Source organism: Sus scrofa, chromosome 1 (genome assembly GCF_054392235.1).
Source record: "Sus scrofa isolate SSC_HxYL_T2T_F1_AM1 chromosome 1, Sscrofa_HxYL_maternal_Yorkshire_Landrace_v2.0, whole genome shotgun sequence".
In the NCBI taxonomy this organism is placed as follows: Eukaryota; Metazoa; Chordata; class Mammalia; order Artiodactyla; family Suidae; genus Sus; species Sus scrofa.
Window position 1 is genome coordinate 153,961,238 of NC_139383.1, and position 18,686 is coordinate 153,979,923.

General features: G+C 41.8%; 1 protein-coding gene and 1 long non-coding RNA gene across 10 annotated transcripts in view; one reads left to right on the top strand and one right to left on the bottom strand.

The window, feature by feature from the left end:
* Positions 1–18,686, top strand: part of OTUD7A (OTU deubiquitinase 7A) — a 313,215-nt gene that overhangs the window by 31,280 nt on the left and 263,249 nt on the right. The window lies entirely within an intron of this gene.
* LOC146406803 (uncharacterized) lies at positions 12,919–16,268 on the bottom strand. Its single transcript, XR_014840504.1, has 2 exons — positions 16,037–16,268; positions 12,919–15,652 (listed from the first exon to the last, which is right to left on the bottom strand). It is a non-coding gene; the product is annotated as an uncharacterized LOC146406803 (long non-coding RNA).

Genomic DNA, 18,686 nt, shown 5'->3' on the forward strand with positions numbered 1-18,686 from the left:
TAAACACAAATAAATCACTTTGGTTTCTAATAATGAGGAATTATATACATGCTTGTGTGAAACACATGTTAGCCAAGCTTCGTGTGCATATGTGAGGGGACTCCTCAAAGTCAGGCCATCTGTGGGCACAGCCCCACTTTATCCCCTGGGCCTTCTTCTCTGCTTAGTTCCTGATCGTGAAGCTCCAAGTCCAGCTGGGTAATCATGCTTCAAAGAAACCCTCTTTAGGGGTTCCCATTGTGGCTCAGTGGGTTAAGGACCCGACTTTGTCTCCATGACAGTGTGGGTTCAATCCCCAGCCTCACTCAGTGAGTTAAGGATCCAGCATTGCCACAAGATGTAGCTTGGATCTGATGTTGCCATGGCTGTGGTGTAGGCCTCAGCTGCTGCTTGGATTTGAGCCCTAGCCTAAGAAGTTCCATATGCCGCAGGAGTGACCATAAAAAGAAAAAAAAAAAAAAAAAAAAAAAAAAAAGAAAGCTTTTATTTTCCTATAAGAAAAGAGCATAGAATTGCTTCTTTAAAAAAAAAAAGATATTAAGGATGTTACCTCACTTCTATTGGAGTGGCTTACCAGCCCCTCTCAACAACCCCCCCAACACCCTCCCCCAAATTAACACATGTAGGGGGGGCACCAAGATTGGAAAAATTGTAACCCTTGTGCGTTTCTGGTGGGAGTATAAAATGCTACAGCCACTGTGGAATAAGGAATGGTGGTTCCTCATAATTGTGTTTATTAAATGTATGTATTTTATTCTGTAAAAAATAAAAATAAAATTTCAAAAAAAAAGAATGGTGGTTCCTCAAAAAAAAAAAAAAAAAAGATGTACCGTATGATCTAGCAATATTCCTTCTGAGTATGTACCCCAAAGGAGTGAAAGCAAGGTCTCTAAAGGGTGTTTGCACACCCATATTCATAGCAGCATTCACAGTAGCCAAAAGGTGGAAACAACCCAACTGGCCATTGACAGATGAACAGTAAACAGAATGAGATATTTGTATCAAGCAGGATATTAACCTTAAAAAGGAAGGAAATCCTGACACATGTTACATGCTACATGGATGAACTGTAGAACATGAGAAATAAGCCAGTCAAAACAGGACAAATGCTGCCTGATGGCGTGCATATGAAATCCCTAGAGTTGTCACATTCCTAAAGACAGAAAGGAGGATGATGGCTGCCTGGGGCTGGGGGAGGGAGAAAGGGGAGGTAGTGTTTTTTAAGAGGTACAGAGTTTTGGTTTGGGAAGATGAAAATGTTCTGGAGATGGATGGTGGGGATGGTTGCAGATCAATAGGAATAGACTTAATGTCACTGAAGTGTACACTTAAAAAGTGGTTAAAATGGTAAATTGTATGTTATCTGTATTCTAACAAAATTTTTAAAAAGTATCATGAATGTGTGCCTGTCTGGAGATGGAGGGACCACTCACTCCTTCCTGTGAGACTCTTGAGGCTCTGTTTCAGGTTACTGCGCCCTAAGCCCCCATATGTTTGTCTGGCTCCCGATCACTCATTGCAGGTGTGGCTGGCGGGGCCCCAGTGGACAAGGCAGAACGCAAGTGCCTCCGCAGGCTGGAGGAAGCGGGGAGTCTATATTCTGAGCCTTCTAGCTCAACTTTTTCTTTTCCTTTTTTTGGGGGGGTTGGTGGGAAGTAAGATGAAGTGCACAAATGTAAGTATGCTTTTAGATGTGTCCTGACAGATACATGCACCTGTGTCATCCACATCCTTATGGAGATATGGAAGGTTAACATTAACATCACACCGGGAAGTTCTCTTGGGGACCTGCCTCCAGCCCCCTCCCCCAGGCAGCAGCTTTCTTGATGTCTCCATTCTAGATTAACTTGGCCTGTGAACTTTCTGTGAAAGGAGTCAGGTGGTGGTGCTCATCTCTGCTCCATGTGCTGTCTCTGCGACTCACCCATGTTGTTGCTTCATCAGCAGCTTGCTCCCCTTCCTTGCTGTCTGTGTTCCATTGTCTCACCGTGCCAGGGTGTTGGGCTGCTTTCTTGTTGCTGAACTGCTGGGCTGTTTCCAGTTTAGGGCTCTTATGAATAAAGCTGGTGTGGACATTTCTATACAAGGCTTTTTGTGGACGGATGTTTTTGTTTCTCTTAGGTTGATACCTAGGAATGAAATTACTGGGTCCAGGAGCAGGCCAATCAGAGACCATCAGACCATTTGATACCCCACCTACAAAGCATGAGGGTTCTGGTTGCCCCGTATCCTTGCCAGCCTTTGGTCCCCTCAGCCTTATTTCCTGCATCGCAGGGGCTGTGTAGAGGTATATCATCAGAATTTTATTTTGTTTATTTTAATTTTAATTTACATTTGCATTTTTTAATTGAAGTATTGTTTATTTACAATGTTGTGTTAATTTCTGCTGTATAGCAAAGTGATTCAGCCATATACATATATACATACATATATATACTTTTAAAAATATTCTTTTCTATTATGTTTATCATAGGATATTGGATATATTTCCCTGTGTTATACAGTAGGTCCTTGTGGGTTATCTATTTTAATATATAGCAGTATGTATATGTTGATCCAAACCTCCTAATTTATCCTTCTCCCACCTTCCCCTTTGGTAACTATGAGTTTGTTTTATATGTCTGAGGGTCTGTTTCTGTTTTTTAAATAAGTTCGTTTGTATATATATATATATATATATTAGATTCCACATATAAGTAATATCATATGATGTTTGTTTTTGGTAACTTCACTTGGTATGATTATCTCTAGGTCCATCCATGTTGCTTCATTTGGCGTTATTTCATTCTTTTTTATGGCTGAGTAATAGTCCATTGCATATATGTAACACATCTTCTTTATCCATTCATCTGTCAGTGGATATTCAGGGTGAAATACTTTTAATTACGACCTTGGATTCTGTGGCAGAAGATAAGACCCAAACTACTGAGTTCCAGTGTTGACCTTGGCTATTTTATTTTGCAGCATTCCCTAATCTTTTAAAGTTTACTCCTCTGAGCCTCAGTTTTCTCATACATAAGATGAAGTTAATACCCCTCAAGGTCATTGTAAGACACATTTGCATTAAGGTATGTGAAAGACTCACTTTGTTGAGTGAGCATAAATTGCCATCTTTTCCATTTTCTCTCTATTGGGATTGTAAGTGTTCAGAGGCCAGGGGATATATTTTCCCCCCTGTTTTTTGGTGTGTGACTTAGATGTGAGAGCTCACATCATTGATGTGGCACCTATTTCATTTTATTCATTGTCATTAAAGTAACTGCTTCTCTCAGGATTTTCTCAAGGACCACAGATAACAGCATATTCAAGTCCCTGCTGGTATTTGTCATCGCCCTTTATGAACAGCACATTTAAAATCACTTACTAGAAGTGTTTACAGGCTCAAGAAATCCAGCTCCTGCCTTTTGGAATGTTTTGATTTAAGGCTCAGAGCCTTAAATCAGAAATGGTAAACAAATCAAAAAAGGCAGCAGCGTGGGATGTGGCCACCCAGACCTGAATGAGTAAGCAGCAGACGAGGGGGATAAGACTGTCCACTCTCGAGCCTCCCCTGCCTCCCTTGGTGTATCTGGACCATCTCTTAGTCCCTTAACACAGAGGAAGGGTAGGAGCCCCAGGCACAGAGTGGGCGGGTGTGGGGAGGTGGGAAAGAAGGGTGGGAAGTGGCTTTCTGGGGGTACAGATGACCAGGGTCATGCTGAGCCCTGAGAAGTGGCTTTGAGGGCTATTTAGAAGTGTTTCTGGATAAGTGTGTCTGGCTCTCAGGTAGCGAACTCAGGTGTCAAGGAAGCGTCCTTTTCCTGTTCTGTCTGTCGCTGAGACTCTGATTCTGAGCCTCTGTTCCCTGTGCCCTGGTCATTTGGGGTTACTTCTGCCTCCCCCCCACCCCGACATGGGGCTAGATGTGGGGATCTTCAGAACCAAAAAGAGGTGGTCTGCAGGGGAACAGCTGCCCTCCAGCCACAGATGGACCCTGAGTGTCCACACTCCTTCCTGCCTGATGCGGACAGGTGTGTGTACATAGAGGAGACCAGGCACATCTGGCCCCTTCATGATGACATCATGACTTTTAGTGTCTTCTTGTCACTCCACGGTGGCCTCTGCTCCCTGGAGCTGTCACCTTGCAAGGGGCAGAGGCCAAGGGAACAAGAGTGAAGCCTGCAGTCACTTCTAGAACAAAACTGGTGAAAAAGAGGGATGAAAAAAGTGGGAAGCCTTCCCTTACTGTGTTGATAACACCAGGCCACACATGTGCCAGAAATTTGCTGGAGCTGTGGGCAGCCCTGGCCTAGATGTAGGGCCATGCTGGCTGGAGGAGGGGGCACTGGCTTCGTGCCTCAGGACTTGACCTGCAGACTCTCCTGCCATTGCCTCCCAGGTACTGTGCTCGCCAGCCATACCCTGCTCTCCATTGTTTGTCTCTTTGGTTTCCTCCATCTGATTCATTAGTTAATTCACTCATTTATGTAACAGGTATTTATGGAGCATGTGCTCTGGACCAGGGACTCCAAGTACAATAGGAAAGATAAAGTCAGGCCAATGTCATTGGGCATTCAGAGGTGTGGTGGTGAAGGGACTATGCCCTTCTTCGTATGCACTGTGTGTGACCTGACTCTCAGCCTAGGTACCTGCCCCAGGTGAATAGGGAGAGGGAGGTCAGGGAGGCAGCAGTGACAAATCCCCACCCTGGGGGCATGGGCAGTGAATGCTTTCTTATCAGTAGTCCTGCACTTGAAGCCCCAAAGCTCAAGGAGACAAGTTCTCAAGATAGAAGAAAGTACAGATGGATGAGAAAATATTCCAGACAAATTGAAATCCAGGCCTGACACTTTCACAGCCTAATCCCACTGTTTACTCCACACTCTTCTTCCATAAATAGCTGATCTTGTTCAGAGGCAGATAAGGACCCCAAAAGAATTCCAAGAGAAATTGAAAGTAAATAAAGAAAAAGAAAAACACAAACCAAAGACTGCGGGAAAATATGGCTGATTCAGAGACCAGCTCAAGAGTTCAGAAAAGTGAGTTTCCAGACTCTCAGAGAAAATGCTGGCAACATGATCTCTGAAGCAGAATTTGAGCAAAGAAGAAAGATTCAGAGGAGTGAGTGAGACAGAAGGGAACAAAGCCTATACTGGCAGAATTCAGGGTGAAAAGCAGAAGAGAAAAAGTAAAAATGATAGCAGCACAAAGACTCTTTTAGAAGCCACAAAATAGGAGGTTTCATTGAAAGAGTGATCATCGTGGACAGGGTGGAGGAAAGTACACAAGAGAGGACCAAGTGTCACCATAATTTGATTTCCTAACAGAGGCAAAAGAAGGAAAAAAAAATAAGGATACAGTAAAAGAAAACCATGTAATATCCAGGCCAGACTGAACTCTGTCATGTGTAAAGAATTATTATATTTAGTTAAGCTCTGGAAAGAATGACCAAAGCAGGACCCCTCTCTTATACCATACCAAAAAAATCAATTCAAAGTGGAGTAAATACTTGAATTCAAGACCTAGAACCATAAAACTCCTAGGAAAAAACATAGGGTGTATACTCCTTGACATTGGCAATGATTTGTTTTGGATATGACCCCTAAAGCAAAAGCAACAAAAGTCAAAATTAGCAAGTGGTATTATGTCACACTAAAAGCTTCTGCATAGGAAAGGAAACCACCGACACAATGAAAGGGCAGCCAGAGGCATGGGAGAAAATATTTCCAAATCATGCATCTGCTAAGGGGTTAGTATCCAAAATATGCAATATACCAAACTCAGTGGCAAAAAGAAAAAAAAAAGCAATTTCATTAAAAAATGGGCAGAGACCCTGAATAGACATTTTTCCAAAGAAGACGTACATTTGACCAACAGGTACATGAAAAGGTGCTCAACACCACTAATCATCAGAAAAATGCAAATCAAAACCACAGTGAGGTATCACTTCCCACCTGTCACATGGCATATTATCAAAAAGACAAGAGATGATGAGTATGGGTGAGGGTGTAGAGAAAAGGGAACCCTGCTACACTGTTAGTGGGAATGTAAAATATGCAGCCACCATGGAAAACAGTATGGAGGCTGTTTTAGTGGGAATGTAAAATATGCAGCCACCATGGAAAACAGTATGGAGGCTCCTCAAAAAATTAAAAATAAAACTTACATATGATCCAGCAAGTCTACTTCTGGACATATATCCAAAGGAAATGAAAACAGGATCTCAGAGATACCCATGTTCATTGCAGTATTATTCACAATTAACTATATACAATATTTTATATGGAATATTACTCAGCCAGGAGAAAGAAGCAAATCTTGTCCTTTGTGACAACACAGATGAACCTGGAGCACATCCTTCTCAGTGAAATAAGTCAGGCAGAGAAATACAAATACTATGTGGTGCCACTGATATGAAATTTAAAAAGAAAAGAAAGCAAAATTCTGAAATAGAGAGTAGAAAAGTGCTCGCTCTGGTCTGAAGGTAGAAGAAATAGGGAGCAGTAGGCAAAAGGAAAAACTAACAAATGAACAAAAAAGAATGACTGAGTCATGGTGACTTTCTTGATTTCCTTAGTGCTTTTCACCTGGCATTGAGGCAGAAAAGGTAAGTGACATCAATGGGGATAGAACATGCTGGACCAGCCTCCACCAAGCTACACTTTCTGAAAGGACAGTGATGGATTCTGAATGGAACAATGGATGTCCCAGTAGTTTCTTATTTAGCCAAACTGACCTAAGTGTAAAGACAAAGACAATGGACAGATATTCTCCAGCGTGCCAGAAATCAGAGAGCTCAGCTGCTGCAAGCCCTTTTGAATAAGGGTTTTAAATAAAACCATTGAATGTTGAAATCCAGCCAAAACAGAAGTGCATAGCAGTTCAGAGCTTGTGATAAGATGGGTGGTGAACCCCAAATCTGTTTAAATATAAAAATAAGAAAGAATATCCATCTATGTGAATTACAGTGGCAGCACATAGTATAAATGATATACACCTTACAAATAGTAACATAATTTAAGAAACTCACTGGGAGGGGAAAAGGAGGGGCCATGCAAGGATACAATGTCTTCATCTTTCTTTTTTTTAAAAAAAAATTGTTGAAGTATAGTTGATTTACAAAGTTGTGTTAGTTCAGGTGTACAGAAAAATTAATCAGTGATACGTATACCCATATCCGTTCCTTTTCAGATTCTTTTCCTATATAGGTTATTACACAGTATTGAGTAGGTTATCCTGTGCTGTATAGTAGCTCCTTCTTACCTATTTTTAAAATACTTTTTATTTATTAAAGTACAGTTGATTTACAATATTGTGCCATTTTCTGCTGTACAGCAAAGTGACCCATTCATACATATACACACTCACACATACATATACACATACATTCCCTTTCTTATGTTATTTTCCATCATGGTCTATCCAAGAGAATGGATATATTTCCCTGTGCTGTACAGTAGGACCTCATTGCTTATCCATTCTAAATGTAATAGTTTGTATCTACCAAGCCCAAACTCCCTGTCTCTCCAGCTCCTTTCCTTGTCTTCATCTTTTGTAGTAGAACAGTCCATAGTCTCCAAGTTAAAAGTGCTTTTTTACAAAATGAGGGCTATAACTTCAAGGTTTCGCATAATATTTTTGTCACCATTAGAGCAATGTTTTAGTCTCCTAGTGCAAAGAAGCATTTCTCTGAAATTTAGGCATTCTTTCTGTTTTGATGTCACAGCCTTGCTTCCCTTTCTTTGTACTGAATGAAACATGCTGATTACCAGTGCTCGGTGTGCTGTAGGGCTTGGGAATGCCTGGTGAGCTGGCATTCATGAACAGGTGATGAGAGTTGCTATGGAAATGAAGCAGGTGAAGCAGAGAGGAGATAGAGCTAAGGAAGGCCTCTGGGAGGAGATGCTCAGATAAGGTTGGGATGCTGATCTGGAGCCTGCCAGGCTGGGGAACATGCTTCAGAATCTTGAGCAGGAAGGGGCTTGTTCCAGAAGCAGAACAAGGGCCCTGCTTTGTTGATAATCCAGCAGATGGTCTGCCTACTGTGTAATCCTGTCCCTACTATAGTCTTTTTGTTTGTGTTTTTGATTTTTTGGTTGCACCCACAGCCTGCAGATGTTCCCAGGCCAGTGCTCGAACCTGTGCCATAGCAGTGACCCAAGCCACAGTAGTGGTAATGCTGAATCCTTTAACCACTAGTCTACCAGGGAACTCCCTCTACTCTAGTCTTCATGCCTTGAACTATCAGAGTTTTTTGCCTACCTAGCCATCTTTTAGGATTGTCTGGAAGATGCCCAATGAAAGTAGAAAGATAGATGAGTGAATGAATGAGCAAATGAATGGGTGGACTTTTGAGGATACAAGATTAATGACATATCACAGTTTATGCCATTAGTTGCTGTTCATGTTTCAGCTTGCTATTTCTAAATAAGATTCCCTTTGTGGAGCATTGCAAAACATTTTTATAGCATGTGATTAGGGCTGCAAATGATGATCCAGGACCAGCCAGTTTGAGATTCTAGCCTCCCATGAACCACATGGATTTATCTTCTGAGTTTTAGGTTCTAAAGCATGTTTGCAATTTGAGAAATTAAATTCATGGCCAGGATCCTCATCTGTGTTTCTCTGAGAAGAAAGTGAGTGGAGATGTTTCTTATCAATTTCAGGAGGTAGTGCCCTTCTGGAAGCACGCCTCCGTTAACTTCTTGCTCACCTGTTCTTTGCCAGGAGATGTTGAAATCTTAGGTGACTCTTGGAAGCAGAGCAATAAGTCATTTTAGTTCCTTCAGAATAAATATATCCTCTCTGCTGGCAAGACTGGATTTTGATGATCAAGTGTCTAGATTCATTATTTTGTTCAGGGTGATTTACTGTTTTATGTGTAGAATGATCTGCGTCTAAAGCCTATGGGGTGAGACAGAGTGGCTTCTGCCCTGGAAGCCTGGGTTAGTACGATTGAGGGGAGGTGGCTGACATGGAGAGAGATGCGGAGAGGCCCGAGGAGCTGTGTCTTGTGTATAGATCGTTTTTCGTCTTTGAAACATGAGCTGGTGCATCCTTTGAACCAGCGTTTTTCAACACTGAAATCCCAACCCCATCTGCCAAGCTTTTTGTCTCATTTCACTCCCTAGTTTGTATATGGAACAGTAGACATTTTAGAATTTTCCACACAGAAAATGTATACAATTGAGTTTTGTGTAGTTTTGTTTTTTTAAATTTTTTTGGCTGCTCCCATGACATGCAGAAGTTCCCAGGGCCAGGGATCTTTCCAGGCCAGCAGTAACAAGACCAGATCCTTAACTGCTAGGCCACCAGGGAACTCCTATATTGTTTTGACCATTCATGGTCCATGGTGACTTTGGCAGCTTCCTTAGGGCATCAGCTTTACTCTGCCTTGAGGTTCCATCTACACCTGGATAATTCCTGGATGCTTATGTTACTGCCTTTTCTTCAAGATTTAACCCCTTGGGTCCAACAGGCCTTCTCATCCTCTCTGTGTGACTGAACTGGACTGGCCGGCATGACCATGGCCTCCAGGGTTGAAGGTGAGGGCTCTGTTAGCTCGGATCCCTGATCTACCGTAGGTTAGAGTCTGGGTGCCTGACACAGTGTGCTAGTGAAAGGAAGTTTTCTGTGAACCTCTTTGCAAATAAAAAGGCCTGTCTGCTGATTTATGATGCTCATTCCCAGTCCCCCAGGGAGGCTGGAATCCTAGTTCCTCTAGGGGCTGCATGGTGACCTGGCCCTCTCGGAGCCTCTTTTTTTCTCATCTGTAAACTGGGCACACTGATCAGATTTGTTGTTTTCTTTGTTGTTGTTTCTTTGTGTTTTTGCTGGCAAACAGCTGAAACAGGACAGAGCTGGGAAAGAGATTCCTGGGGTCCCAAGGTTTCCAGTTGGTTTCAGGTGTGCTGGTCCCAGAGGTCAGCCACATGTGTTCCCCCACCCCCAACACGTGTCTCTATCTCACATATTCTCCTCCCTTTTCCAAGTGACTGTCACTCTCTCCACATGGGCTAACCTCCTCCTGAGTCCCTTCATCCATGTAGGGGGTGGAGGGCTGCCAACAGCTCCCTCTCTTCAGAAAGCTACCACCTATGACACCAAAAGCACATGCAACTAAAGGAAAAAAAAAAAAAACAAGAGCTAAGTTAAACCAAATCAAAATTTAAAATGTTTGCACTGCAAACAATACCTTCCAGGAAGCAAAAAGACAACCCACAGAATGAGAGAAAATATTTGCAAAATGTATCATTGGACTTATATCCACGAAATATAAAGAATTCTTACGAGTCAATAAAAAAGACAAACGAGGAGTTCCCTCTGTGGCACAATGAGATTGAGGGTGTCTCTGAAGTACCAGGACATAGGTTAGATCCTCAGCCTAGCACAGTGGGTTAAAGGATCCAGTGTTGCTGAAGCTGCGGCGTAGGTTACAACTGTGGCTCAAATCTGATCACTGGCCCGGGAGCTCCCTGTGCTACAGGGTGGCCAAAAAAGAAAAACAAAGGAAAAAAAGACAAATGAATAGCTCAATAAAAAAGAGACAGAAAACTTGAGTAGACATTTCTCCAAGGATGATGTATAAATGGCCCACAGCACATGATAAGATTCTCCACATATCCATCATTAGAGAAATGCAAATCAATACCACCATGAGATATCACTTCACACCCACTAGGATGTCTGGAACCAAAAGAAAATGATCAGCGTTGGTGTGGAAGCAGAGACTAAAACCATTGCACTCTGCTGGTAGAAATATAAAATAATGTTGCCTCTTTTAAAAACAGTTTGACAGGACCTCAAGAAGTTAAACAGAATTTCTGTATGACCCAGCAGCTGCATCTAGGTATATGGCAAAGAGAAATGAAAACATGTCCCCACAAAAACTTGTATATGAATATTTGATAGCATTTTTTATAATAGCCAAAAAGTGCAACCAACCCAATATCCATCAACTGTTGGATAGATAAATAAAATGTATTCTGGTTCACCATGGAAATTACACATAGTCCTGTTGTAAGAACACAGGAATGGTGTACCCCTGTACCACGTAACTGGCAAAGAGCTTTGTTATAGGGAGCAGTGGGGGTCCATGTGAGAAGATAATAGTGTCTGCCTCCTCAAGTGATATCAAGATGAAATAAATAACTGCATGTGCATCATTTAATCCAGAGCCTGGCACGCAGTGCACACTGACCACATCAAGTATGGGGCTACACCTGGGAGAATGGTGAAATGTAGTGCACAAAACATGGTCAAGTGATAAACTTAACCTCAAAGAACCTGAAGATAAATCTAGTTGAGCATGTCAGTTAAATCCTTTCCTCTCTTTTTTTTTGGGGGGGGGGGCACCTATGGCATGTGGAAGTTCCTAGGGCAGGGATCAAACCTGTGCCACAGCACTGACCCAAGCTGCTGCAGTAACAACACCAGATCCTTAACCCACGGCACCACAAGAGAATGCCAACATCCTTTTCATTCTTGGATTTATAATGTCACAGCATATATGACTACTATATATAAAATATATACAGACAGGCCTTGTTTTATTGCATTTTGCTTTATGACTTCTCATAAACAAATCCTTTAACAAATTGGAGATCTGGGGAAGCTGTGTGTCAAGCACTTGGTGCCATTTTTGCAACAGCATTTGCTTGCTTCTTGGCTCTGTGTCACATTTTGGTAATTTTCCCAATATTCCAAGTTTTTTTTTCATTGTTATTTTGTTATAATCTGTGATCAATGGTCATTTTTTTCTTTTTCTTTTTCATTGAAGTATAGTTGATTTACAATATATTAATTTCAAGTGTAAAACATATTGATTCAGTATTTTTATAGATTATACTGTAAAGTTGTTTAAAGATATTGGCTACATTCCCTGTGCTGTTCAATATATCCTTGTAACGTATTTATTTTACACATAGTAGTTTGTACCTTCTAATCTCCTACCCTTCTCTTGTCTCTACTTCCCACCCCTCTCTCCTCTGGTAACAACTGGTTTGTTGTCTGTATCTGGGAGTCTATTTCTGTTTTACTATATTATTTCATTTGTATTATTTTTTAGATTCCATGATTGAGATAGCATATAATATTTTTCTTCCCTCTCTCTGACTTACTCCACTCAGTATGATAATCTCTAGTTGTATCCATGCTGCTACAAATGGCAAAACTTCATTCCTTTTTATGGCTGAGTAGTCGTCCATTGTATATATACAACACACCTTCTTTATCTATTTGTTGATAGGCACACAGGTTGCTTTCATATCTTGGCTATTATAAATAATGCTTCTGTGAACATTTAAGTGCATTATCTTTTCAAATTAGTGTTTTCATTTTCTTTCAGTAAATACTCAGGAGTGGAATTGTTGGATCATATGGTAGTTTTATTTTTAGAACCATTTTCCATAGGGCCTACACCAACTTACATTCCCACCAACAGTGTAGGAGGGTTCCCTTTTCTCTGCACCCTCTCTGGTATTTACTATTTGTATGCCTTTTTGTTTGTTTGTTTGTTTGTTTGTTTTTTAGGGCTGCACGCATGGCATATAGAAGTTCCCAGGCTCGGGGTCGAATTGGAGCTATAGCTGCTTGCCTACACCACAGCCACAGCAACTCAGGGTCTGAGCTGCATCTATGACCTGCACCACAGCTCACACAAACGCTGGATCCCCAACCCACTGAGCAAGGTCAGGGATTGAACCTGCATCTTCATGGATACTAGTTGGATTCGTTTCCACTGCACCACAACCAGAACTCCCCATTTGTAGACTTTTTGATTATGGCCATTCTGACTGGTGTGAGCTTGTACCTCATTGTAGTTTTGATTTGCATTTTTCTAATAATTAATTATGTAGAGCATCTTTTCATGCACCTTTTGCCCATCTGTATGTCTTCTTTGGAAAAATGTCTGTTCAGATCTTCTGCCCATCTTTTCATCAGGTTTTTTTTTTTTTGATACTGAGTTATAGGAACTATTTGTATATTTTTTATATTAGCCCCTTGTCAGTCACATCACTTGCAAATATTTTCTCCCATTCTGTAGGTCTTTTCATTTTGTTGATGATTTCCTTTGGTGTGCAGAAGCTTTTAAGTTTAATTAGGTACCATTTGTTTATTTTTGTTTTTGTTTCCTTTGCCTGAGGAGACAGATCCAAAAAAAATATTCCTATGATTTATATCACAGAGTGTCCTACCTATGTTTTCCTCTAGGAGTTTTATGGTTTTCAGTCTTATATTTAGGTCTTTAATCCATTTTGAGTTTATTTTTATATAACGTGTGAGAAACTGTTCTAATTTAATTCTTTTATGTTCAGCTGTTCAGCTTTACCAATACCACCTATTGAAGAGACTGTCTTCCTCATTTTTATTCTGACTTCCTTAGTCATAGATTAGTTGACCATAAGTATATGGGTTTATTTCTGAGCTCCCTATTCTGTTGCATTGATCTATGTGTTTATTTGTATGACAGTACATATTATTCCAATCACTGTAGCTTTATAGTGTAGTCTGAAGTCAGGGCCCAGTATACCTCTAGATTTGTTTTTTTTTCCCTCAGGACTGTTTTGGGTCTTCTTTTAGGGTTGGTTTACTCTTGATGAAACTCTTAGTTTTTGCTTGTTGAGAAATTCTTTATTTATTCTTCAATTCAGAATGATAACCTAACAGGGTAGAGTATCCTAGGTTTTCCTTTCAGCACTTTAAATATATCATGCCACTTCTTTCTAACCTGCAAAGTTTCTTCAGAAAAATCATAAAAAATAAACTAAGAGCTTTATGAGGTTACCCTTGTATATGAGTCTTTTTTGCTCTCTGCCTTAGAATTGTCTTTTTATCTTTAATTTTGCCGTTTTATTTATAATGTGTCTTGGTGTGGATCTGTTTGGGTACATCTTGTTTGGGACCCTCTGTGCTTCCTGAACCTGAATGTCTGTTTACTTCTTCAGCTTCAGGAAAGTTTCAGCCATGATTTCATCAAATACACTTTTGACCTCTTTTTTTCTCTTCTACTGGGACCGCTATAATGTGAATGTTAATATACTTGATGTTGTGTGAGAGGTTTCTTAAACTATCCTCATTTTTTAAATTTTGTTTTTCTTTTTGCTGTTCTCACTGGGTGATTTCCTTTATTCTGCCTTCCAGATAACTTATATATCCTTCCTTATCACCTAGTCTGCTGTTTCTTCTAGTGTGTTTTTCATGTCAGTTATTATATTCTTCAGCGCGAATGGGTTGATTTTTATATTTTCTGATTCTGTTAAAATTAAAACTGTGTTAATCTATTCTTTTCCCGAGTTCAGTTAGCATTCTTATTAATAATAATTTGAACTCTTGTAGATTATCTCTATTTTATTAGTTGTTTTTTCCAGAGTTTTTCCCTTGTTCTTTTGTTTGGAACAAATTCTGTCTTCTCATTTTGTTAAACTTTTTCTATCGCTGTCAAATTAGTTGAAACAGTCACCTGTCCAGGCCTTGAAGGGATTTCCTTGGGTGGGAACATCCCTATGCAGTTCTTGTGTGCCCACTGGCTTTGGTGGGAGAGCTGGAATTGACCTGAGTGTGGATCACATCTTTCCCCATGGTGTGCTGGCACTTTGGTAGAAGCTGGGTATAGAGATGGAGGGGCTACAGCCAGAGCCAGGTGTGAACCACACTTCTGTGCTCATTGACCATCATTGTCCTATTGGGGGCAGAACCAGGTTCCAAGGAGCAGAATCCCTGAGTGTTTAGCCTGAGCTGGTTCCATTCTTTCTAAGTATATACTCTCCCACCTCCCAGTTACAGTACCTTGCCCCAGGGGGGAGCAGCACTGAAGCAAGAAGGGCAGGAGTGGGCACCCAGTGTGGTCTGAGGCATGTTTTGGTATGGTCTCCACACCTTAGAGCTCCAGACAGCTCCTGGATCTGTGGCCTCCAAAGCAGTAATGGCCACCCTTTCCCCATTCAGATGCAATGCTGGGTCTGAGCAGGCTCCATTTCCCACAACTGCACCTTCTTGGCAATGGCAGCCTTTGTCCTAGTGTGGAGCTCTGCTGGAGCCAGAGCAGCTAACGCAGGAGCTTGTGGCGGGCTGGGGCACACCCTGGGGCAGTGGCAGGAAATGGGCCAGAGCCTCAGGCAGTTCCAGTCTGCATCTTCTGCCTCCTTCCTGGGAGCAAGTATGCCTTTGGGTGGTCTTCATGAGCAGAGTTCCAGCTCGTTGTGAGCTGATCACTTCTCTTCCCTCCTGCCTGATGCCCTGTGGCTCCTTCTATGGCCCTGGTTGTAGAAGAGTCTCTCCCTGTTTCCAGGTTGTTTTCAATGAGAACGTTTCCACTTGTAGACCTATTTTTGAAGTGTCCTCACACTCCACCATCTGGATCTCAACCTCTCATCAGGGATCTTTGATGTTACTATTGCAAAAAGTTTACAACTTGCTGAAGGCTCAGATGATGGTTAGTATTTTTAGGAATAAGGTATTTTAATTAAGGTACATACATTTTTTTTTTCTTTTTAGGGCCGCACCTGTGGCATATGCAGGTTCCCAGGGTAGGGGTCGAATTAGAGCTGTAGTCACTGGCCTATACTACAGCCACAGCAGTGTGGGATCTGAGCTGTGTCTGCAGCCTACACCACAGCTCACAGCAACACTGGATCCTTAACCCACTGAGCGAGGCCAGGGATTGAACCCACATCTTCATGGATACTAGTCGGGTTCGTTAACCACTGAGCCACGAGGGGAACTCTATATACATTTTTTTTTTAGACATAATGCTATTGCATACTGAAAAGACTTCAGTATATCATAAACCTAACTTTTGTGTGCACTGGTAAACTTAAAAAAATGGTAGGACTTACCACTTTATTGTGATACTCACTTTATAGCAATGGTCTGGAGCCAAATTCACAATATCTCTGAGGTCTGCCTGTATAATATATAAATAATAAATTTATATGAAAATTGAAGTTTTTGAATTATGCACATAATATATGATCATCTTCTTTAAAAGATTATACAAATAAACAAAAGAAAATAAATCGAGGAGTTCCCATCATGGCTCAGTGGTTAATGAACCCACCTAGTATCCATGAGGATATGGGTTCAGTCCCTAGCCTTGATCAGTGGGTTAGAGATCTGGCATTGCCATGAGCTGTGGTTTCGGTCACAGGCTTGGCTCAGATCAGGCATTGCTGTGGTTGTGACATAGGCCAGAGGCTAGCGCTCCGATTGGACCCCCTAGCCTGGAAGCCTCCATATGCAGGGGGTATGGCCCTAAAAAGACCAAAAAAAAAAAAAAAAAAAAGGAAAAAGTAAGAAAATAAATCAACATAAATCCATGTTTCCAAAGAACCACTCTTGATGTCTACCCGGGAAGACTTATTTATTTCTGTACAAATATGTGGATAATGCTAGTCATATTTTTTGTTTCCCTGAACATTTACGAAATATCCTTTTGTGCTAATGAATGCAGATTTACAATTATTTTGGTTTTGTTTACTTTTTGTTTTCAGATTATTTTAGATTTATGGGAGAGTTGCAAATATAGTATTTATTTACCTTTCTCTCATACTCGTCTTTGTGGTAGCTTCCTTTGGCCTATCAGGCTTCCACAGAAGTGCCTTACCCCTAGATTTTAGGCTTTACATTTTTCCTCCAGGCCATTTTGCCCAACTAAAAATAATCCCTGGACTTTTAATATATCCATGACGTACAACAATAGAGTAAGGGCTCTATCCTTCATTAGATCCTTACCTTTATTTGTTTTTTGGCCATGGCCATGGCATGCAGAAGTCAAACCCTCGCCTCAGCAGTAACCAGAGCTACAGCAGTGACAATGCCAGATTGTTAACCCACTGAGCCACCAGGGAACTCATAGATCCTTGCCTCTAAACTTGTTTTGTAGCTTCAATCCCCCTCTTGGTTTAATCTACTAATATTTGGGGATTAGAAGCTGTTTTGTCTTATACTTGGTAAATCCCTAAATTTATGGACTCTGTCTCCTTTAGATCAGCCAGTTCATTTCTGAGCTCATCTTTCTGGTTTTACTTTACCAAATCCAGCTAATAGCGAACCCTACACACACCCTGACTGACACTGTGTCCTCTACCCTGTGATTAAGTGCAGGATCTGCCGTCAGGTGCTCACTGAAAATTGTTTTAATCTTTAACCATCCTCCCAGCCTCAGATAAGAATGTCCTTCCCATTCTCACAACCCCTGAGGCCAAGTCTGTATAAATTAATATTATTTACAACAGCAGCCCATTGCAGGTGCCCATTTCTGTGTCAATCACCGTAAACTCTGTTAGGTTTTGGTAATAGGCAATTTCAGAGTCACAGTGACTTACACAAATTTATCATTCACTCCCATTTTGGTTCCAACTGGGGTTTAGCAGGGCCTCTGGGACACAGACTGATGGAGTTGGCCCTGCAGAGAATGTTCCAGGGGGCTACACGGGAGAGGAGGAGGTGTAGGGGCCAAGCAATCATGGTCAGGCTCCCTCCAGGAGGTGGCAGGACATCTCTGCCTGCTCTTTATCAGCTGAAACAAGGCCATGGCCTCATTCCCCGGGGCAGGGAAGACACTGTCACCCTCACCTGGAAGGAGGGAGGCCAGACTGTCCCACTACCAGCACCAGTGATGCCGTAATACCCTTTTTGTTGAAATCCAGCCTATTTTCTCCTTGTAAACAGAGGTGCTGTGAACATCTTTTGTCCATACTCCTTTTTTTTCTCTCCTTCTTTTTTGGCCGTCCTGTGACATATGGCATTCCTGGGCCAGGGATCAGATCTGAGCCATAGTTGTGGCCTAAGCTGCACCTGTGACAATGCCGGATCCTTAACGCGTTTTACCAGGCCAGGGATCAAACCTGCGTCCCAGTGTTCCCAAGACACTACCGATCCCATTGCGCCACAGTGGGAACTCCATTTTCTCCATATTTCCGTTTGCTCCTGTCCTTTTATTTTCTAAGGATAAGCTTACAGATGTAGAATTACTGTGTTAAATAAAATGTTTGATGTCAAGGCTGCCGCTGGCCCACTTGCATATGTCTGTATACAGATTGGAAACAGGTAGGTAGGCTTGCCAGGTGGGCTGCAGCTTGGGGTCAACAAGAAGGTGGGATCATTTGCAGCCAGGGGTGTGGCTTGGCTGGCAGCTGGAGGCTCAATTTCCAGATTCCACTTTGCCCTGATCCCGTCAGAGGGTAAGGCAGTACTACGTTCTTAGCCGTGGGAAGGAATTACCCCAAACCCAGAAAGTACAGGTTGCCATCCAGAACCAGTTCATACTTTCAGAAACCACTAATGTGTCCTGACTCGTGAGGCCCCCAGGAGAGCAAAAACCCTGGATTTTTCAGGGATCAGTAAAAGAAAGGCCCGGAGTACAGACATTCATGGTGCAGAATTCCTTAAGCTGTAAATGATATTGAGTTTCTGGATAGAGCAGGACACAACAGAAAAACGTGACTAAAATGCACCAAATCTCCTGGTGTTTGATGTCTCATTTGTGAAAGAGGAGCTGCCTTCCTTAGAATTCTATTGTTTTATCAATCCCGACAGCAGAAAACTTCTCCAGCTTTTAGCAAAATCTCACCAGGGAGCTGTGGGTGGTGGGGAATAAGCCAGAAAGGTCTGAAGACAAAGAGGAGAAAATGTAATGACTTAACATTTTCTGGACAGCAGCCTGAGTGACCTTGAAAGAGGGAGGGCTTGCAAATCCCCTCAGCCTG